At 47.4% G+C, this 23073-nt stretch overlaps 1 protein-coding gene across 6 annotated transcripts in view; it reads left to right on the top strand.

Annotated features, from left to right (window-relative positions):
- Positions 1–23073, top strand: part of FKBP6 (FKBP prolyl isomerase family member 6 (inactive)) — a 90914-nt gene that overhangs the window by 19534 nt on the left and 48307 nt on the right. For 2 of the 6 annotated variants that reach the window (XM_085016831.1, XM_005661974.4), the window contains exons 9-10: positions 6901–6946; positions 18666–19142. The exons of 2 other annotated variants lie outside the window; for them this stretch is intronic. The gene's annotated coding sequence lies outside the window, so the exon portion shown is untranslated. Of the gene's footprint in view, positions 1–6900; positions 6947–18665; positions 19143–23073 lie in introns of those variants that run through there. 2 more of the 6 variants (XM_085016830.1, XM_005661973.4) reach the window with 1 other exon arrangement.

Consider the following 23073-nt stretch of genomic DNA (forward strand, 5'->3'; position numbering starts at 1 on the left):
TTCCTCTAAGAGTTTTATAGTGTCTGATCTTATATCTAGGTCTTTAATCCATTTGGAGTTTATTTTTGTGTATGGTGTTAGGGAGTGTTCTCATTTCATTCTTTTCCATGTGGCTGTCCAGTTTTCCCAGCACCACTTATTGAACAAGCTGTCCTTTCTCCATTGTATATCCTTGCCTCCTTCGTCTTAGATTAGTTGGCTGTAGGTGCGTGGGTTTAATTCTGGGCTTTCTATCCTGTTCCACTGATCTATATGTCTGTCTTTGTGCCAGTACCATGCGGTTTTGATGATTGTTGCTTTGTAGTGTAGTCTGAAGTCAGGGAGCCTGATTCTTCCAGCTCCATTTTTCTTTTTCAGGATGTCTTTGGCTATTCTGGGTCTTTGGTACCTCCAAACAAACTTTAAAATATTTTGTTCGAGTTCTATGAAAAAATGTCCTTGATAATTTGATAGGGATTGCATTGAATCTGTAGATTGCCTTGGGTAGTAGAGTCATTTTGATAATATTAACTCTTCCAATCCACGAGCATGGTATGTCTTTCTATCTATTTGTGTCATCTTTGATTTCTTTCATCAGTGTCTTATAGTTTTCAGAGTACAGGTCTTTTGTCTCTTTAGGTAGGTTTACTCCTAGGTATTTTATTCTTTTGGATGCGATGGTAAACGGGATTGCTTCCCAAATTTCCTTTTCTGCTCTTTCATTGTTAGTGTATAGAAATGCCTTCGATTTCTGTGTGTTAATTTTGTATCCCGCGACTTTGCCAAATTCGTGGATGAGCTCCAACAGTTTTCTGGTAGAGTCTTTAGGATTCTCTAGGTATATTATCATGTCATCTGCAAATAGGGATAGTTTTACTTCTTCCTTTCCAATTTGGATTCCTTTTATTTCTTTTACTTTTCTGATTACTGTGGCTAGGACTTCCAAAGCTATATTGAATAGTAGTGGCGAGAGCGGACATCCTTGTCTTGTTCCTGATCTCAGAGGGAATTCTTTCAGCTTTTCACCATTGAGAATGATGTTTGCTGTGGGTTTGTCATAAATGGCCTTTATCATGTTGAGGTGGGTTCCTGTTACACCCACTTTCTGAAGGGTTTTTATCAGAAATGGGTGTTGGATGTTGTCAGAGGCTTTTTCCGTGTCTATTGAGAGGATCATATGGTTTTTATTCTTCAGTTTGTTAATGTGGTGTATCACACTGATGGATTTGTGGATACTGAAGAACCCTTGCATCCCTGGGATAAATCCCACTTGATCATGATGTATAATCCTTTTAATGTATTGTTGGATGTGGTTTGCTAGTATTTCGTTGAGGATTTTTGCATTGATGTTTATTAGTGAAATTGGCCTGTAGTTTTCTTTTTTTGTGGAATCTTTGGTTTTGGTATCAGGGTGATGGTGATGGTGGCCTCATAGAATGAGTTTGGGAGTATCCCTTCCTCTGCAGTTTTTTGAAATAGTTTCAGGGAGTTCCCGTAGTGGCACAGTGGTTAACAAATCCAACTAGGAACCATGAGGTTGCGGGTTTGATCCCTGCCCTTGCTCAGTGAGTTAAGGATCCGGCGTTGCTGTGAGCTATGGTGTAGGTCGCAGACATGGCTCGGATCCTGCATTGCTGTGGCTCTGGCGTAGGCCAGTAGCTACAGCTCTGATTAGACCCCTAGCCTGGGAACCTCCATATACTGCAGGAGCTGCCCAAGAAAATGCAAAAAGAAAAAAAAAAGAAATAGTTTCAGAAGGAGAGGTGTTAGCTCTTGTCTAAATGTTTGATAGAATTCACCTGTGAAGCCATCTGGTCCTGGACTTTTGTTTGTTGGAAGTTTTTTTTTTTTTTTTTTTTTTTGCTTTTTGCTATTTCTTGGGCCGCTCCCACGGCATATGGAGGTTCCCAGGCTAGGGGTTGAATTGGAGCTGCAGCCACCAGCCTACGCCAGGGCCACAGCAATGCGGGATCCGAGCCGCGTCTGCAACCTACACCACAGCTCACGGCAACGCCGGATCCTTAACCCACTGAGCAAGGGCAGGGACCGAACCCGCAACCTCATGGTTCCTAGTCGGATTCGTTAACCACTGCGCCACGACGGGAACTCCCTGTTGGAAGTTTTTAAATCACAGTTTCAATTTCAGTTCTTATGATGGGTCCATTCATCTTTTCTATTTCATCTTGGTTTAGTCTTGGAAGATTGTACTTTTCTAAGAATTTGTCCATTTCTTCTAGGTTTTCCATTTTATTGGCATATAGTTGCATATAGTAGTCTCTTATGATCCTTTGTATTCTGTGACGTCTGTTGTTGCTTCTCCTTTTTCATTTCTAATTTTATTGATTTGAGTCCTCTCTCTTTTTTGCTTGATAAGTCCAGCTAGGGGTTTATCAATTTCGTTGATCTTTTCAAAGAACCAGCTTTTCATTTCATTGATCTTTTCTGTGGTTTTCTTCATTTCTATTTCGTTGATTTCTGCTCTGATCTTTATGATTTCTTTCCTTCTACTAACTTCAGGTCTTGTCTGTTCTTCTCTCTCGAGCTGCTTTAGATGTAAAGTTAGCTTGTTTATTTGAGCTTTTTCTTGTTTCTTGAGGTGGGCTTGTATTGCTATAAACTTTCCTCTTAGAATGGCTTTTGCTGCATCCCGTAGGTTTTGGAGTGTCATATCTTTGTTGTCATTTGCTTCTAGGTATTTTTTAATTTCCTCTTTGATTTCTTCAGTGATCCATTGGTTGTTTAATAGCATGTTGTTTAGTCTCCACGTGTTTGTGTTTTTTGCAGTTTTTTTCTTGTTGTTGATTTCCAGTCATATGGCGTTGTGGTCAGAAAAGATGCTTGATATGATTTCAATTTTCTTACAGTTACTGAGGTTGGATTTGTAGCCCAGGATATGATCAATCTTAGAGAATGTTCCATGTGCACTTGAGAAGAATGTGTATTCTGTTGCTTTTGGATGAAACGTCCTATAAATATCTATTAAGTCCATCTGGTTTAATGCTTCATTCAGGGCCTGTGCTTCCTTGTTGATTTTCTGTCTGGTTGATCTGTCCATTGCCGTAAGTGGGGTGTTAAAGTCCCCCACTATGATTGTGTTATTGTCGATTTCTCCTTTTAAGGTTGTTAGCAGTTGCCTTATATATGGTGGTGAACCTGTGTTGGGTGCGTAGATATTTAAAATTGTTATATCATCTCCTTGGATTGATCCTTTGATCATTATGTAATGTCCTTCTTTGTCCCTTAAAATAGTCTTCATTTTAAAGTCTATTTTGTCTGATATGAGTATTGCTACTCCAGCTTTCTTTTGATCCCCATTTGCATGAAATATTTTCTTCCATCCTCTCCCTTTCAATTTGTATGTGTCCCTAGAAGTGAAGTGGGTCTCTTGAAGACAGCATATATATGGGTCTTGTTTTTGTATCCATTCAGCCAGTCTGTGTCTTTTGGTTGGGGTGTTTAGTCCATTAACATTTAAGGTAATTATTGATATGTATGTTCTTATTGCCATTTTATTAATTGCTTTGGTTTTGTTTTTGCTGCTCTTTTTTTCTTTTCTCCTTCCCTTGTTCTTTTCTGCCTATAGAAGTTCCTTTAGCATTTGTTGTAAGGCTGGTTTAGTGTTGCTGAATTCTCTCAGCTTTTGCTTATCTGTGAAGGTTTTGATTTCTCCTTCAAATCTGAATGAGAACCTTGCTGGGTAGAGTAATCTTGGTTGGAGGTTTTTTCCTTTCATCGCATTAAGTATATCATGCCACTCCCTTCTGGCCTGCAGAGTTTCTGTTGAAAAATCTGCCGATAACCTTATTGGGGTTCACTTGTATGTTGTTTCTTTTCCCTAGCTGCTTTCAAGATATTCTCTTTGTCTTTAATTTTGGTCAGTTTGATTAATATGTGCCTCGGGGTGTTCCTCCTTGGGTTTATTTTATATGGTACTCGTTGTGCTTCCTGGATTTGAGTGAGTGATTCCTTCCCCATATTAGGGAAGTTTTTGGCTATTATCTCTTGGAATATTTTTTCTGTCTCCTCTCTCTCTTCTCCTTCTGGCACCCCTATAATATGGATGTTGGTGCGTTTCACGTTGTCCCAGAGTTCTCTGAGACTGTCTTCATTTGTTTTCAATCTTTTTTCTCTTCTGTTCTGCATCTGTAATTTCCACTAATCTGTCCTCCACCTCACTTATTCGTTCTTCTGCCTCCTGTATTCTGCTGTTAGCTGCCTCTAGTGAATTTTTTATTTCAGTTATTGTATTTTGCGTCTCTTCTTGTTTAAGTTTTATATCTTGTATCTCTTTGGTCACTGTTTCCTGTAAGGTATCCATCTTTGCCTCCAGTTTATTTCCAATGTCTTGCATCTTCTTCAGCATCAACAGTCTAAAGTCTTTTTCCTGGAGGCTAAGAATCTCCTCATTGCTTAGCTGTTTTTCTGAGGTTTTTCCTTTCTCCCTCATCTGAGTCATAGTTCTCTGTCTTTTCATTTTTATAGGTTTTTGGTGTGGTGACCTTTTTAGAGTTGTAGCCTCTCTTACTTCTGATGTCTGCCCCCCTGTGGCTGAAGTTGGTATGGGGGGCTTGCTGTAGGCTTCCTGATGGGAGGGGCTGATGCCTGCCCACTGGTAGGTGAAGCAGATTCTAATCCCTCTGGTGGGTGGGGCTTAGTCTCTAGATGGAATTAGAGGCAGCTGTGTGCCTGAGGGGTCTTTAGGTAGCCTGTTTACTGAGGGGCAGGGCTGTGATCCCACCTGGGTTGTTTGCCCTGGGGCTTCTCAGCAGCTGATTGACGGGTGGGGCCAGATTTTCCCAAAATGGCCACCTCCAGAGAAAGGCACGGCTGCTGAATATTCCCGCGAGCTTTGCTTTCAATGTCCTTCCCTCACAACAAGCCACATTCACCCCTGTTTTCCCAGGATGTCCTCCAAGAACTGCGGTCAGGCTTGACCCAGATTCCCATGGAGACTTTGCTTTGCCCTGAGACCCAGTGCACATGAAAGTCTGTGTGCGCCTTTTGCGAATGGGGTCTCTCTTTCCCCCAGTCCCGTGGAGCTCCTGCGCACAAGCCCCACTGGCGTTCAGTGCCAAATGCTCCAGGGCTCTTTCTCCTGGTGCCTGATTCCCACACGTGAGAGTTTGATGTGTGGCTCAGAACTCTCACTCCTGTAGGTGAGTCTCTGTGAACCAGTTAGTTTCCAGTCTGTGGAGCTTCCCACCCAGGAGGTATGGGGTTGTTTATATCACAAAATCGCCCCTCCTACCTCTTTTTGTGTCTTCCTCTTTTTCCTCTGGAGTAGGATATCTTTTTTAAGGTTTCCGGTCCATTTTGGTGAAGACTGCTCAGTCTTTTTTTTTTTTTTTTTTTTTTTTTTTGTCTTTTTGCTATTTCTTTGGGCCGCTCCCGCGGCATATGGAGGTTCCCAGGCTAGGGGTCCAATCGGAGCTGTAGCCACTGGCCTACGCCAGAGCCACAGCAACGCAGGATCCGAGCCGCGCCTGCAACCTACACCACAGCTCACAGCAACGCTGGATCGGTAACCCACTGAGCAAGGGCAGGGACCGAACCCACAACCTCATGGTTCCTAGTCGGATTCGTTAACCACTGCGCCACGACAGGAACTCCTGCTCAGTCTTTAGTTGTGAATTTTGTTGTTTTTAGGAGAGAAGTTGAGCTCCACTCCTCCTTTTCACCATCTTAATCCCACAAGTCCAGCATTTATTGTTATTAGACTTTTTGATGGCCATTCTGAGTGGTATGAAAATGTAGTTTTAATTTGCATTTTTCTAATGATTAGTGATGTTGAATATTTTTTCATGTGTTCTTTGACTATCTGTTGTCTTTGGAGAAATGTCTCTTTAGATCTTCTGACCTTTTTTTTTTTTTTTTTGGTCTTTTTTAGGGCTGCACCTGTGGCATATGGAAGTTCCCAGGCTAGGGGTCTAATCGGAGCTACGCTGCCAGCCTATGCCAGAGCCACAGCAACACCAGATTCAAGCTGAATCTGCCACCTACACCACAGCTCATGGCAACACTGGATCTTTAACCCACTGAGCAAGGCCAGGGATCAAACCTGAAACCTCATGGTTCCCAGTTGGATTCGTTTCCACTGCGACCCAACAGATACTCCAGGTCCCATTTTTTAATTTTTGTTTTTATTTTCATTACTCTAGAAGGTGGATCAAAAAGATATTGTTGTGATTTATGTCAAACAGTGTTCTACTCATGTTTTCCTCTAGGAGTTTTATAGTGTCTGGTCTAATAACATTAGGTCTTTAATCCATTTTGAGTTTATTTTTGTGCGTGGTATTAGAGAGGGTTCTAATTTCATTCTTTTACATGGAGCTGTCTAGTTTTCCCTGCACCATTTATTGAAGAGACTGTCTTTTCTCCATTGTATATTCTTGCCTCTTTGGTCATAGATTAATTGACTGTATGTGCTTTGGTTTATTTCTGTGCTTTTGGTTTATTTTTTATTTTTTATTTTTTTTTTGGTCTTTTTGCTATTTTGTGGGCCGCTCTCGCGGCATATGGAGGTTCCCAGGCTAGGGGTCGAATCGGAGCGATAGCTGCCAGCCTATGCCAGAGCCACAGCAACACAGGATCCGAGCCGTGTCTGTGACCTACACCACAGCTCACGGCAACGCCGGATCGTTAACCCACTGAGCAAGGCCAGGGATCGAACCCGCAACCTCCTAGTCGGATTCGTTAACCACTGCGCCACGACGGGAACTCCGCTTTTGGTTTATTTATGTCCTGTTCCATTGAGCTATATGTCTGTTTTTGTGACAGTACCATACTGTTTTGATGACTGCAGCTTTATTGTAGAGTCAGGGAGCCTGATTCCTCCAGCTGTTTTTCTTTCTCAAGATTGCTTTGGCTCTTCAGGGTCTATTGTGTTTCCATACAAATTAAAAAATTGTTTTTTTGTTCTAGTTCTATGAAACACTGGGCTTCTTGATTCCTACTTAAGGCTGAACAGGTGAGAGTCAACCAGGATGCTTTGGGATCCTTAAATACCAGAGGGGAGGGACTTTGCATTGACTCCTTTTTTTTTTTTTTTTTAAATAGAATGATTTTTATTTTTTCCATTATAGCTGGTTTACAGTGTTCTGTCCATTTTCTACTATACAGCGTGGTGATGCAATTACACATACATGTATACGTTCTTTTTTCTCCCACTATCATGCTCCATCATAAGTGACCAGGCGGAGTTCCCAGGGCTACACAGCAGGATCTCATTGCTAACCCATTCCAAAGGCAATAGTCTGTATCTCTTAACCCCAAGCTCCCCAACCACCCCACTCCCTCCCCCTTCCCCTTGGCAACCACAAGTGCAATGACTCTTAACACTCTTACACTAGCTTCCCAGCTCTTCCTCAGTTGGATGCCCCTTCCTGAAAGAGTGGCTACAAGTGCTGTATTAATTTAATATGCATATCCCCAGGTTCCAGTGAGGTTGAACATCTTTTTGTGTCCTTCTTGACCCTCTGTATTCTTTATGCAAATTGCCTATTGATAGATAGCCTTTGATCACTCTTCTCTTGGGTCTTGGTTTTGTGAACCCTTTTTCATGTGAAGGATGTTAACTAAATGTTATATAAATTCAAGTATTATCTTCTAGTTGTTTTGAGAATTTATACATGTACACGTATCACTGTTTTCTGTGTGGTCTCCAGAATTGCGTTATGCTTGTGTTTGACGTATGGGAGGAAGCAGAGGTCTCTAATGCGCTAGCAGATGTGCTCAGAGTGTCTTTTTTTTTGTCTTCTTTTGTTGTTGTTGTTGTTGCTGCTATTTCTTGGGCCGCTCCCGCGGCATATGGAGGTTCCCAGGCTAGGGGTCAAATCGGAGCTGTAGCCACCGGCCTACGCCAGAGCCACAGCAACGCGGGATCCAAGCCACGTCTGCAACCTACACCACAGCTCACGGCAACGCCGGATCGTTAACCCACTGAGCAAGGGCAGGGACCGAACCCGCAACCTCATGGTTCCTAGTCAGATTCATTAACCACTGCGCCACGACGGGAACTCCTTTTTTTTTTTGGTCTTTTTGTCTTTTTTTGTTGTTGTTGTTGCAGAGTGTCTTAAGTTCTTTCTGGAGTCTGAGCATCATTCCATGTCCATAGTGCTCCATCGTGTCCATAAGCCCATTTGATTTCACAATTTTTTTTTGAGGGAGAAATTATCTCAATTTAACAGATGGGAGAAGGAATAAAGCTCAGAGAATTAGACTGTTTCCCTGTGGAGGTCCTTGTGCATGTGTGTGTAAACAACTGTGACCATTTTCATTTGATTTGAAATGTAAACCTCAGATGATATCTGAGGCATTAAATGCATTCGGCTTTTCTTCAGCTGGAGGGTTATCACTGGTTACCCAGGGATTTTTTTTCTTCCTTTCTTAGGTGTTTTGGAATGTCCTCCCCCCTTCTCTGCTTTCCATACTTAGGAGGAGCTGAAGCCTTTGGGCTGCAGAATTAAGAGGATTGAGCCATGTTGCTTGGCCAGCCTCAGGGGAAAGAGTATCTTAACGATTTTTAAAAAAGTGTTTTCTGCAAAGTCAAAGTAGCTCCCAGGAGGCCCAGGTAGAAATAAAGGCCAGGCTGTGGAGAGTCCACTCCTGTAGTTGAGATGCTGGGATTTGTTTAATCCTGGTTCAAAGGGTTGGCCAGAGTAAGGCCTGGAGCAACAGGCCCCACAGGGCTCTGAGCAAGGCTGGAGGGGTCCTCTGGGGTCAGGGGCTTCCTTGTTCCAAAATCGCCTTCCTGTGTCCGGCCTGGGCTGGTCAGTTGCCAGGAAACCCTAGGAGCAGATCTTCCTCTCTCACAGTATGTGACCAGATCTAAACGGAGAATCTGTTTGATCGTGTTCTTCCCAAAGGGATTAAGGAGAAACTCAAATCTACTATTGAGTCTATAAAAGTATCTCATGCCTCCAGTTGCACTCATCTGAGTCCTGAACAAATAATAAACTTGGTTAAGGAGTTCCTGTTGTGGCTCAGCAGTAACAAACCTGACTATATCCATGAGGATGCTGGTTCAATCCCTGACCTCGCTCAGTGGGTTAAGGATCTGATGTTGTCATGAGCCGTGGTGTAGGTCACAGATGCGGCTCAGATCCTGCATTCCTTTGGCTGTGGCCAGCAGCCGTAGCTCTGATTTGACTCCTAGCCTGGGAACCTCCATATGCCGCAGACGCACACCCCCAAAGAAAAAAACCAAAAACAAACAAAAAAAAATAGTTTGCTTTTATGATTCTGTATGTTACTGATTCTGATTGACTTGGCCTGTATCTCCCCCTTTTCCCCTCTCCAAATGGAAGTGTGTTTTCCTGGGGGACCTGGGCCAGGCAGGCGTACTCTTGTTAGATGAGGGCCATGGCATTTTCCAGGCAAACTGTTAGATGCAGTCTCTTGATCTTTAGGAAATCTGTGAAATGCCTTTCTCCCAGCTCAGGAGGTATCATTGAAGTCACCCCTTTGTTGTGTGACTATAAATAACTCCGCTTAGGTTGGCATCTTTTCATGATACCCCTTCCTGGGAATGGTTTCCGCTGGTAGGGTTTCTTTGGCCCTTTCATCTCTTTCCACAGCCTCTCTTGGCAACTGTAACGGACTCCAGACCTGCTTCCTATTAAGGTTGACTTTTGTGCTCTTAACGGGTGAGGGCTACTTAATTAAATTTCGGGAGATAACTAGGTTCCTTTTTCTAATCTTCAAAATCAGTGGTCATTGAAATGCCCTTTACTTTTCCTTATGGGGTTGAAGAAATGGGAAATCTGGATTCTCAGACTTGGCCAATGTCATGGAAAGCAAGCTGAGTCATTTACCCCCTCTGGGCTTCAGTCTTATCATCTGTAGGATGAAGTGATCAGATTTTTAAGATTGCTCTGTACCTCCTTTCTGCTAGATGTTGGCTCAGCCACTTTAATTTCTTGGATTCGGGAGTTCCCGTCGTGGCGCAGTGGTTAACGAATCCGACTAGGAACCATGAGGTTGCGGGTTCGGTCCCTGCCCTTGCTCAGTGGGTTACCGATCCGGTGTTGCTGTGAGCTGTGGTGTAGGTTGCAGACCCGGCTCGGATCCCACGTTGCTGTGGCTCTGGTGTAGGCCAGCGGCTACAGCTCCAATTTGACCCCTAGCCTGGGAACCTCCATATGCTGAGGGAGCGGCCCAAAGAAATAACAAAAAGACAAAAAAAAAAAAAAAAGAAAAAAAAATTTCTTGGATTCATAATTAGGAGCATAATCCCTGCCTCCAGGCACATATAATGCTAGACCCTGGTTTAGATAAACAAGGGTACAGGTAAAAAGTGAAAGAAGGGAGCTTGAGCAGTAAGGAAGTAACATCAAGTCAGCATCTTAGTGCTTTGAGACACTTGAAGGAGTCTTAGCCTGATTAGCTGGTCCTCCTGACTGTTCCAGAGGACCCCACCAGACAGTCCTGGAGCAAGGGTGAAGCCGAGATGAGTGGGGATGAGCCTGAGCTGCAGAGTTTCAAGAACTCGGAGAAGCATTTTTCAAACCTGTTAGACAAAGGGAATGACTGGCTGTAAGCGAAAAAGTGGACCCGTGGATGACCACAAGGATGTGGTTTGCCTGGTTCCTGTAGCAGCAGCCATGCCAAGGTCATTCTCACCTTCTGAACGGGAAAGACTCTGAGGAATAGATGCTGGCCTTTGCTCTCTTGTTCTTTTTGGCATCCTGTTATGTCACAGGGCTTGATGATGATATGTGGTGAGCTGAATGCGATAGCCGCACGTGTAAGAACATTCTCTGTACTGGTTTCCGTTGCCGCTGTAACAAATGGCCTGTGGAGGCTGATTGCATTCCTTGGCTAGCGGCTCCTTCCTCCCTCTTCACAGCCAGTAGCGTAGCAGCTTCAAACTACTGCACTCTTCCCAGACTGGCCAGTATCTCTCTCTCAATCCCTTCCTCTCCTCTGCTTCTGTAGTCATTCCCACTCTGAGCTTCCTGGCTCCCTTGGGATCCTTCTGAACGTATTGGGCCCAGCCAGATAATCCAGGATCATCTCCTATCTCAAGATCTTTACTCACAATCTCTCTTTTGCCGTGTATGGTAACGTATCACAGGTTCTGTGAATTAGGAGGTGCTCATCTTTGGGGGGCCGTTGTTCTATCTGTCATACCCTCTTACACATCAGCATCTACCGGGAACAACAGATGTCTTTTAAAGATAACTCCAAACCTAAATGTCCTCCACTTAATCCCAACAGCCTTCACTGGGACATTTCCTCGCTCGTAGTAATCCCTCCGGTGGCTGGGGGAGTCATCTTATAAAGGGAAGGGACTAGAATCAGGGGGTAGTCACAGCCCACCTCTCAGCCCTGCGTGCAGACGTGGGGAGAAGGGTAGGAGGGAGGCCCCCAGGGGCTCCTCGGCGGCAGAATCACACAGTTGGGTGTTGGGATGGGGGAAGGTGTCGAGAACAACCGCACATTTCCAGCTTCCATAACTGGGTCGCTGGAGGCATTACCTGCTGAAGGAGGCTCGTGGCAGGAGGAGCTTGAGGTACGTGTAGGACGTCTAGCTGGAGCTGGCTGGCAGGCACTTGACTGTGAGTCTGGGCGTCAGAGAAAGGCCCCGGCTGCAGAGCATGTGGCCGCCTTGAGTATTGCAGGGCAGTGAGATCTGGGAGTGTGACTGAGTCACCAGGGAGAGGTGAAGAAAGAGGAGGCTTTGGGCCAAGGAGGGACGGTGGGAGCACCGACAGGGAACAGAGAAGCAAGGCTGGGAACCAGGAGGAGAGTGAATGGGAGGTTTAACTGGGAGTCTCTGGTGGGCTCCAGGGATCCATGGAACCACAGAAAGTTTCCACAGTTGCTATCAGCTTCTCAATGGGGCCTCTGGCACCTGAAAAGGTTAGAAAAAGCCCCAGTACCTTGGAGAGTTGAATTTCATAGTTACCAGCAGTGTCAAACCCTGCAGCACCAAGGACTCAAACGGTAAGGACTGAGAGGTACTTGGGGCGTTTGCCAACGTGCTGTAGGAACAGTGGAGGGGCGGGAACCAGGCAGGTGGGCCAGTGCCGCTGGGTTGGCCTCTTCAGAACCTCCCAGGGGGCTTGTTACAGCACAGCTCCAGGGCCCCTCCCAGGAGATTCAGACTCAGTTGGGGTGGATGGAGCCCCAGAATGTGTATTTCTAACAAACTCCCACGTGATGTGGATCAGCTGGTGTTTGGGCCGCAGCAAGGTGGATGGCGGCTTTCTCACAACACGCTCGTGGGGAGAGTGCTTACATGGTGGTTAGAGGTACCATGTGTTGAATAATGTAAACCCTGTTTTGAAACAAGGGTGGCAGTGGGTGCTACCTTTTTTTTTTTTTTTTGTCGTTTTAGGGCCACACCTGTGGCATATGGAGGTTCCAGGCTAGGGGTCGAATCAGAGCCATAGTCGCCGGCCGACACCACAGCCAGAGCAACGCCAGATCTGAGCCATGTCTTTGACTTACACCACAGCTTGCAGCAATGCCAGGTCCTTAACCTGCTCAGTGAGGCCAGGGGTGGAACCCATGTTCTCATGGATACTAGTTGGGTTCTTAACCCACTGAGCCACTACAGGAACTCCTGGCTGGTACTCTTTACCCCATCCTTTGATCACATGTCCTGCCACCTTCAGCACGGCAGTCTGGCAGCCGACGGCCATGAGCTCTGACAGTTGCTGTGGTGAGAGTCCCGGCCCACTCCCATATCAGGGCAGGGGCCTAGGGTGCTCTCTGGTTCGGTCTAAACCAAGACAGTGTGGGCTTCAGGGGACCACTCAGAGCTTGACGTGTGTTTGCAGCAGGTAGGGAGCATGCAGTGATGCCTGCCTCATGCCAGTGGCAAGAGGTAGATGGATGTAGCCAAGGGCAGATTGCTGCCTAGAGGACCACCAGGAGGCTGGAGGGTCTGTGTAGAGCAGGCCACCAGAGAATCAGGGCCATGGAGGGGACAGGCAGATGAAGGCGGGCCCAGCAGCAAGGGTTGACTTTGAATGGCTGCCACGCAGGGTGGCAGGAGCAAGGGGTTCAGGATGGAGGACCAGCCAGCCAGCTGGTGGGGTGGCCTGAAACGTAGTGTCATAGAGTGTGGGTGGGCTTGGGCGCCTTGTAAAATCCTTCTCTTTCAGTTGGATATTTGAGATGCCCAAACTAGGTTCTTCTGATGAACACATTTTGACGAAGAGAGCCAGTGAAATGCTTCAGGGAGGGTCTGTGAATCTTCACCTTTATGTGCAATGTTTATGCATCATCTGGGATTTTGAAGAGGGCTCCAAAGGTTTCATCTGTTTTTTCAAAGGGCCATGTGACCCATAAATGTGAAGACCCACTGTTCTGGAGGTTTCTCACAGGTGCTGTTCACCTGTGTCCACTTACACTCTGGTTCACTATCACAGGACTAGAGGGAAGGCTCTAGGATGGGGCCCCAGACGGGCAGGGCTGGTACACGATGCCGTGGGAACTCCGCTCACCCTGCCCTGCTTCTGGACTCTTTGTCCTCGGGTTTCCAACATAAACATCCCGGGCCCTGCAGCCCCTGGCTGGTGGTTGCAGGATTACGTCACTTCTCTGTCTTCTCTGTTACATTTTCACACTCTTCTTTGATTACTGCTCATTATTTTGTGTGAATTGTGGACACCGATCATATCATTGCTTGAGTTTCTATTTCACAGTGACTGTGCCTTTTCCCCAGGCCTGGGGTTTTACTTTCCTTGGAAGCAGCTTGTTTAGTATTAATATATTCAGTGGGAGTCCGCCCTGCTGGACCTTTGTCTGTGTTCCCTGCCTGAGTCTGACTTCTTTGTCTTTATAGGTCTCCTGGCTGATCTTTTCTCTTGTAGCCCTCGGTACATGATGGCTTTTCTCTCTGTCTTTGCCCTCAGTGTGCAGCGAGTCTTGGATTTTCAGACTGAAATGTGAACTTTTCTGTATTGATACGTTTTTATTTATGCTAAAGTGTTCTTTTTTATTGGTTTCAATTTGAAAATTCAGTAGCTGAACCTCGTAAAATCCTGGAGGATCCCCTACCCACCTTTATTCCTGGGAGCATGTTCGTGCTGCGTGAAAACTGATCACAGGGCTTGTTTCTGCAGTCATTGCACAGGACACGGACTAGACTGAAAGTTTTCTTCCTTTCACTTGATGAATATTAAACTTTTTTAGTAGAGGTCTTCAAACCTATTTAAATGTAGAAAGAATAGATTGACAGTCAGCCCATGAATTCATTGCCTGACTTTGGCAGTTATCGGCATTCTGCTGTTCTCTTTCCTCTACCTGACATCCCACCTGTAACTTTGTGTCAGTATTTAAGTTATAAAAATGCTGTATGCCTGTAGTTTAAACCCAAAAGGCGGAGAGTAATTAAGCTCCCAGTCCCCAGACCTACTCTCCAGAGGTACCCACTGTTGATGCTTCATAGGTGTCCTTGCCCAAGGGTTTTCTGTGACTTTTCGAGATTGTGGGTGTATATGTAATCTTCCTCAGAACAGAATTATGCATCTTCTCCATGATGCGGTTTGGATGCTTTGTAAGCACGCAGAGAACTACCTCATTAAAAACAGCAACAAGCCACAACAAAAACAACTCAGTAGCATTCAGTCCCAGGGAGAGACTCATCCTGTTCTCAGCAGGGATCGGTAGATAGGAGTTGGTGCACTTATCCCCACACCTGAGTTTTCTATGGTATTTATTAAACGTGGTGGGACGTAGATCTTCAGCTGAAGTAGGAGTCACTGAAGTGACCGCTCAAGTCTTTATCCCAGTTTACATCCCTTTCGTAGTGTCTGAGCTTCATTCCGCAGATTTTGGCATCATTTGTATTGTTAGATGGCTTAATCTTTGCCAGTTTGGTGCATCTGCAGTGGGACCTTGTTATTAGAATCAGCATGTCCCTGATCAAGCATCTTTTCACACGTTTACAGTCGTGTGTCCTTTCTATAAATTGCCTGTTTGTTTCTCTGTAACCAAACACCTTTCTGAATTTTTGTTTTTTGAGAGTTACGAAATGCCAGTTGCTTTTCCGGACATGCTAGGCATGTGATCTACAAGTAATGAAGATCTTGTCTTCTCCCTGCCGTCTCCCATGTCTTGTTTTATTCAGAAGCCCATCTCACCGTGGGGGCTGTGTGCTCTCAGAACAGTGAGCACGTCTTTCATGACTGCGGGGGGGGGGGGGCACTGTGCTGCTTCACTGCTAAGCGCAAGGCTTATTTTTGGTTGAGGTAATTCTTTTTATCACATTAAGGAGTTGCGTTTATACTGAAGGCTTTTATCAGGAGCATTTTTATCAAATGCTTTCCTGTCGCAAACATAAGATTTTTTTTAACCCTTTGACCTGTTACTATGGTTTGTATGTTGAATCTTTGTGGCAGGTATGCTTTTTTTATTTTGGCTGCCCCAAGACATATGGAGTTCCCAGGCCAGGGATCAGATCTGAGCTGTAGTTGTGACCTAAGCCGCAGCTGCAGCAACACCGGATTCTTAACCTACTATGCCAGGCCGGGGCTCAAACCTGTGTCCCAGCACTCCCAAGGCACTACTGATCCCATTGGGCCACCGCAGAAACTCGGAAATAGTGTGCATTTTTATTTGGTTGCTGTGGAACAGCGGCAGATGGAATTCCTTTTGCACAAGAGTATATTCCTTCTCAAGCAAAGGCGTTGATGGGACATTTTTGTGAAGGAGGGGCCTTTAAACCGAGTAGGAGAATTTGAGGCAAAAGGAAACTAAATTTGCTCTTCACCATAGGTGAGTAAGAATTTTTGTTTTCCTCAGGCTGCTTGGTGCTTGAGAGAGAAGAGTTTTGGGGGGACCTTTGGACTTGTGGGAAAAGCAAAAGGAGAGCCCACGAGCTGCAGGAAGAGGGTAGAGGGCACCTCTGCCACTTGTGCCAGCGGGGCTCCTGACTGGACGGGCAGAGGTGCCCAGCTCTACCTAGCCTCAAGGCCTCAGGACACTGGCACTTGTGTTTCTGTTGAAAGGAGTTTGGCTGGGAGGGGCCTCATTGTACCTTTTTGATGTTTTAATTTGTGTTTCCTTGATTGCTAGTCAAGTTCAGCATCTTCTCACTTGTTTATTTGCATTTCCCCTTCTTAACTCAGGCAATATCTTGTTTCCTTCTAATATCTTACAGTTTTATTATGTTTAGATCTTTATGATATTAGCAGTTTATTTACATCCCTAATTGAAGTAGGGATCTAACTTTACTTTTAATCAAATAGCTAAACAGTTATACCCAAACCTTCTGTGTTTATTGACTTAAAGTAACATTTATGATACTCTGAACAAGGAGTTTATACCTATTTAAGGTAAACGCATTCTTCAGTGTAAGGACAGAATGAATCTTGCCCGTTTGCGTACCGGAGGCGGTGTTGGTAGTAGGCTGAGTCCATCAGGTTCTAAGTGCCCCCTCCCTCCAGGCTGACTGCGCTCTGTGTTGGTTCTCTAGAAGGTTCCAGGGCTGAGCACCACACGTGCTGTTGGAATTCAAACTGGACAGCAGTTAGAGGCGGTCAGAGGGTGTATCAGATTGGTTGGGACCTCAAGGCTGGATGTTTCTCAGTGCAACTGCATCACAGGTCATCACAGATCCCATTGTTTCTCTATAACTCGGCATGGGATTGGACAGGAAAGCGCTTCTGATGTGCCTGCCCTCCTGCATCCTCTGTGGCCGTGCCCCCAACTGGCTGCTCTGGCTCTGCCTGTCCCTCCTCTTCTGGGTGCCCTACAGAGCACAGTGGGTACCTCCCCCGTGAGTGGCTGGGGTAGCTCCTAGGCAGGCATGTGAATGGACAGTCCGCCGGAGCCCGCAGTGATCTCTCCAGTGTGCTGGTCTCAGAGCAGTTGGACTTCCTGGCAGCGTGGGTTTGTGGAGGGATAAGTGGGAAGTGAGGTGCTGTGTGATGAAGAGTGAAGCTGCCAGCTTCTGAGAGCCTGGCCCGGGGAAACGACCTCACCTGGGTATGTTGGGCAGGGGCATGCAGGTGAAGGGGCCACTCTTCCTGCTGCGGTTCTTAAATCCTGCAGTCTCTTCACAAAGCAGCCAGAGTCATCTTTTTAAACGTCATTTCTCTGTTCAGAAGCTCCAGTGGTTTTCACTGCGCAGAGTGAACCTGAAATCCTTCTCGTGCCTCCGTGGCCCACGTGACTGGGCCCCTTGCTGGCTTTCTTCCCCGTGTCAGCTCCACCCCGGCTTCCTGATGCCTCTTGCACACTCCAGTCGCGTTCTTGGCTCTGGGCCTTGACATCAAAGTTCCTCCAGCCTGGAAGGCTCCTCTGCTGATTCAGAGCTCAGTGTGCTTAGATGTCCCCTCCTTGGAGAGGTCTTTCCCGTTACTTCTGTGATAAATAACAACTTACATCATTCCTCATCCTTGTAGCCTGCTAAGTTTTCTTCACTTAAACACATTATGGTGTATTCACCTCTTTGTCCCACTGCAGTTCCACGAGGTGGTGACTTGGAGTTTCGTCAGTTGGATTTCACTGGTGCTCTGTTTTCTGTAATTTGTTATAAAGTCCAGCCACCAGAGGCTTAGTTAGCAGGGTGCTATAGCACTTACAGGCCCAGGAAAGCACCTTTCAGACTAGGTTTAAGTGAGAAGCAAATGGCCTGAGGCGGCGCTGGCCTTCCCTCCCACCTGCACTGAGCCCACCTGCTGCTGCCCAGGGCTGGGCCGGGGGAAGGTCTCGGGGCAGGTCTCTCCACCTGCCTCAGAAATCGCTGTCCAGCAAGATAGGAAAGAGGATGTGTTCTTATTCTGACCAACTCCCTGCCCCGAACACCCCCCCACACACACACACACACCCACCATGGCCCAGACAGCTGCTCACACTAGGCTACCAGGCTGGGCTGGTGCATGGGCCAGGACCCACCCCTGTGTATCAGCTTTTATGTGGCTCTGGGGCCAGCATGTGGCTCCAGGGGGCTGAGGGGGGAGGGGTGGTAGGCAGCAGTGGCTGCAGAGCCATCAGCAGGTTGTCATACTGTCGTACTTTGTGTTTCTTCCTTCAGACAGTGTCACATGGGTCTTGTGACAGCTCAGAGAAGTCCGCTCTGTCAGGCCCGTTTTAGAGGTGTGCCTTGCTCGGGGTCACAGAGCTGGAAATAGTGGAACCCAGGCGCTGCTCAGGTCCCCGGCTCCAGATAAACTGTCAGGCGGCACCCCCACTGTCAGCGCATGTGTTACCTGTCTGTGCAGTGAAGCCCGTTGTCCTGTGGAGCTCTTGTCCGGTCACATCCTGAGTAGCTTGTGCTGCCTGGTATGTGTCACAGGTGTCTCCTGTGTCCCCTTGAAGGCAGCTGCCCGTGTGTTTGTCTCTTTGGGGGTGTTTTTCACATCTTTGAATGGTCGAGGAGGTGTCGGTCCCTGTGGAAGCAGCTGAGGAAGACTAATGAATGAAGCTCTACCTGCATCCAGGAACTAGTCAGGTCTTTGAGGGCCTCGTCTGAAAAATCATATTGAACTGGATGGTCTTAGGGTCCCTTCTGTTCCAGTTTTCTGAGACTGTGTCTTGTATTCTTGACATTTCAAAGCTACCACATCAGTCAGTCACCATTTCCCAGAACCCACCCCAAAGGCTGTCCAGTGATGGTATCTGTTGCTGATTCCCATCTGGCGTGGTCACCACTGACTCGGGAGTGGCTTTGCCTCCCTCGGGGACGTCTGAGTCCCCTAGTGTTTCTAACTGCTGTGTTTGATTCCTAGATTACTCAGCTAACTACAAGCAAGAGAAGCAAGGCTGCCTGGAGTTCGTCATCATTATAGGGGGCAGGGGGCTTTTGGGGAAGAATGCCCCAGAGCAGACTGTGTAGCAGTGACCCACTTGGAAGGGGGGCTGGGATTCCACAGCCTGAGGCCATTGCCTCATCTCTGACCAACACACGGCCCAAGTGTTTTCACAGATGCTGTTTTCTGTTTCACGTTTTCATACGGATGAGGGGAAAGGGTAGCTACTGACAAGTAGCAAGGTATTATTTTTAAAGGCAGTTTCTTGTTTTTTCAAATAGAATTAGTCCTTGGCTTTTCTCCCAGTCCCAACCCCCGTCCTGCTGCTAATGTCCCTGGGTAAATACAGATAGAGATGGTTTTGTGTATTTTATAGGGTTCTCGGTTTTGAAGAGAGAGAATTATGTTACAGATGTTTTTGTTGTAACTAAATAAAACACTTCTTTGTCCTTGCGAGATCTGGTGTAAATTAATTGTGTGAATCCAGCTAAACGTGTAGAGTCAGCGGGTAAGGCAGAGGGACAGCCGTTCAGTGAGACCTGTTGAATGAGCAAGAGCGGGAGCTGGGTTTGTTTGCCGGAGCCAGAGCAATTCTTTTTGATCAACCCGACGGTAAAATGCTTGTGTATTCACATTGGAGTTCCCTTGAATCTCCCTCCTGTGGGGAGCTCTTTCGAGACAGTTAACCAGAAACCTTGGAGCCGGCCAGTCCTCCTGCACGTGTGTGCACCTTGGGTCTTGCAAAATAGATGTGTCTGAGGTGTGGTGAAGCCAGCCTCCCCATGGCGTCTTGGACAGGGCAGTGTTGGGTAGTGACGGCTGTCACCTGAGGGACCTCCCTGGGCCGTCACAGCATCACCCCAGTTCATTGTTGCCACAACTCTGGGAGGGGAGAGAGAGGTGGGCCCTGCACTTAACAGGGAAGGAATGGCCAGCTTAAATGAAGACACTGACCCAGGGCCTTCGGATTTTCCTCTTCAGAGCTCAGATGTGAATCGCTGCCTCTCCCGCCTCAGGGCCGAAGCCAGCAGGGCTGGTGGATGGGGCCTCTGGCCCCCCAAGGGCCCGGTTGTCCCCACCCATGTGTCAACAAGCCCCCCTCTTTAACTGGCCATCTCCTGCAAGCTGGGCACCACGCAGGGAGGAGGGACCCAGCCCGGGGCACGCGCCGCTGGAGTGCTCCTCAGGCGGAGGGAGGCGCTCAGGGCCCTCTCCTGGTCTTTCCTCTGCTGAAAGAGGACTTGGGCTCTTTTCCCAAGACCCAAGGCTCTGGCTGACTCGTGCTGAGCAAACCAGGCGATAGGCGGAGACAAAACTCGCTCTGGGCGAGCTTGGCGAGCCTGGCCAGCCTGGCCACTGAGAAACCAAGGCCAGCCCAGGCCACAGCAAGTGACTGAGCTGATGGGCTAGGGCAGTCGCCACTGGTGGGGTGGTGACCTGTTGGGACGGCTCTCAGCCTCTCTCGCACTGGCTGCTTCACATGGTTGCTCTTTAAAGGCTGGTTTGTGCTGGGCAGTGGGACCTGGCCCCTGCAGCCAGGCTCTGCCCTCCAGGAGGAAAAGGCAGCAGGTGTGGCCAGCCCTCAGACAGTGGGAGAGGCCGAGAGGCTCTGCTGGTGGTGACTGTGACAAGAGAGCCTGAAGGACCTGCTCCAGGCAGAGAGCGAGGCAGGAACAGAGGCTTGGCGAGGGGGTGGCGGTGAGGGGGGGAAACCACCTGCAATTTGATAAGTCTTGGTGTGGATGTCCCGTGGGCAGTCTGGTGGATCCTGGAGCACTGTGTATGGAGAAATCAGACCCTTTGGGGCCTTGGGAAGCTCTGCTGGCACCTTCCCAGGTGAACACCAGTCCTAGAAATGCCCACTCTCCCTTGGGCTCAAGAGCCAGAACTTGATGCAGAGAAGGGCTGGTCTCATCCCTTGGCTTCTCTCTGCTGCCCTCCATAAGAAGCTTACCTTGAGCCCTCTAATGCCTTTGGTCAGTTCAGTCATGGTAATGATATAATGACAGTGACGAGTCAGACTTAATCCAAAGCATCAGTTAAACAAAAAATCGCTGTGTGTGTTTTTGGCCTAGGAGGCAAAAGTTCTAGAAAGAGACAGAAGTGTTTGGAGATAGATAAAAAATAATATAAATATTGTAATAAACCAAGAAATATTTTATCTTTCTTAGGCAATAGGATTTTCTTTTCTTTTCTTTTTTTTTTTTGCTGCTGCATCCGTGGCATGTGGAAATTCCCAGGCCAGGGATCAAAAACCTGTACCACAGCAGTGACCCAAGCCACTGCAGTTACAATGCTGGATCCCCATCTCCTAGCACCACACAGAAGCTCCACAAATGTATTGTTCTTAATTCACAACCCTTCAAACTAAAATGGTAGCTGCAGATTGGGGAAGGACTTGAGTCAGATCTCTGTTTTCCCAGCAGATAGAGGGAGAGACACTTTTCCAGGGAGAAGAAAAGTCAGACCCAGTAAGTTCATCAACAGCAGGAAATGGGAGTTCTGTGGTGGTGCAGCAGGTTAAGGATCCAGCATTGCCACTGATGCTGCAAGTTCGGCCAAAAAAAAAAAACACCCCAAATGGGAAATGACTTGAGGGGGTGTAGGGTGTAGGTGGCTCTGTGGCCGCTCTTTAAGAAATCTCAGGAGTTCCCATCATGGCTCAGTGGTAACGAACCAGACGAGTATCCATGAAGCCACGGGTTTGATCCCTTGCCTCACTCAGTGGGTTAAGGATCTGGTGTTGCCGTGAGCTGTGGTGTAGGTTGCAGATGCAGCTCAGATCTGGTGTTGCTGTGGCTGTGGTGAAGGCCAGTAGCTGTAGCTCTGATTCGATCCCTAGCCTGGGAACTTCTATATGCCACAGGTATGGCCCTAAAAAGACAAAGAAAGGGAGGGAGGGAGGAAGGAAGGACCCTCATAAAACAAGAACACCAGGAGACAGACTCCAGACAAATGGCCACTTTGCAAAAGATGGCTTCTGGGAAAAGGGTCAGTGTCCCCAGTTAGAGCCCCACATTTACGCCTGCCTGCTGCCTGTCTCTGCAGCAACTGTGTGGTTCCCTCAGTGATAGGTACTCACTAGTGCTGGTGGACTCTGACTCCAGATTTCTGATGCAAAATCTCATGCTGGTTCCTAAGACCCTCTTGGGGTCCATTGTGAGATGGATAAGTAGAGATAGCAGAGTCACTGTCTGTTCCTCAGGAATAGGCCCGCCATACTCACGTCGGCGAGGTCTGTGCTGCAGGGACTCCTGTGTGGCTCATGAAACCTCCACGCAGAGTGTATCTCAACACCCTTGGCACAAGGAAGGGACAGTTACATCCTTCAAGCTTCTGCTGCCTCTGTGCCCTGGTCCTTCAGCCAGACCCTCAGGGGTCCTGCTCCCCTCCCGCCTCCCACTCAGCCTCTTCCTGAAGCTTGAGGGGTTTCCTCCTTTATGTCTCTTGTATCAGCCTCAACTCTCTGTCCCTGTGCCCTGCCTCAATCAGATGTAATGACTTCTCACCTTGACCACTGACGCCCTTCCAGCTGGCCTGCCCAGTCCTACTCCTGCATCCCTTCTCCACCTGCCAGCCCTGTCCTACTCCAGCTTAAATGCTTCAGTAGCTCCCAGGAGCCTTTCAGATAAAGTTCAAACTCCCTAATTTAGCACCGGAGACCTGGCCTGCCTCCAGCCACTCCCTGCCAGGCTCCCTGCCTTCCAGCCACGCTGAGCTGCCTGCGGTTCTGAAACGTTCACATCATTCCACACCCTGTGCCTCCCCATGTGTTGCTTTCAGAGCAGGCTGCGTTTCCACTCCTCTTCCAAAGCTCAGTTTAAGACAGGATCCTGAGCAGGAGCCCACAAGGCTCACAGAGGCAGGACACGTGTCCCCGGCAAACCCATCAGTCATCCCAACAGTCATGAAAAAGGGGCCATTCAGCACAAGAGCAAACTTTCCTGTCCCCAGTCCAGCAAATAAAATCACAGACCTTCTACTTGTCTTGGTATTAAGATATTTCTCATGTTCTAAAAAAATCACTTGAATTTCTTTAGACAAAAACCACATGTATCAGGTAGATTTAAATACATGCATATGAGTTCCCATTGTGGCTCAGCAGTAAGGACCCTGACTAGTATCCATGAGGTTGTGGGTTCTATTCCTGTCCCCACTCAGTGGGTAAACGATCCAGTGTGAACTGTGGTGTAGGTTGCAGACGTGGTTCAGATCCCATGTTGCTGTGGCTGTGGTGTAGCTCTGATTCGACCCCTAGCCTGGGAACCTCCATATACTGTGAGTGTGGCCCTAAAAATAAAAGTAAAAAAATAAATACATGCATAAACCTGAAGAGAAAATAAAACTTAAGCTTTGCCTCCTCCAGGCAGAATTCCCTGATCTCCCT

This window comes from Sus scrofa, chromosome 3 (assembly GCF_054392235.1).
Source record: "Sus scrofa isolate SSC_HxYL_T2T_F1_AM1 chromosome 3, Sscrofa_HxYL_maternal_Yorkshire_Landrace_v2.0, whole genome shotgun sequence".
In the NCBI taxonomy this organism is placed as follows: Eukaryota; Metazoa; Chordata; class Mammalia; order Artiodactyla; family Suidae; genus Sus; species Sus scrofa.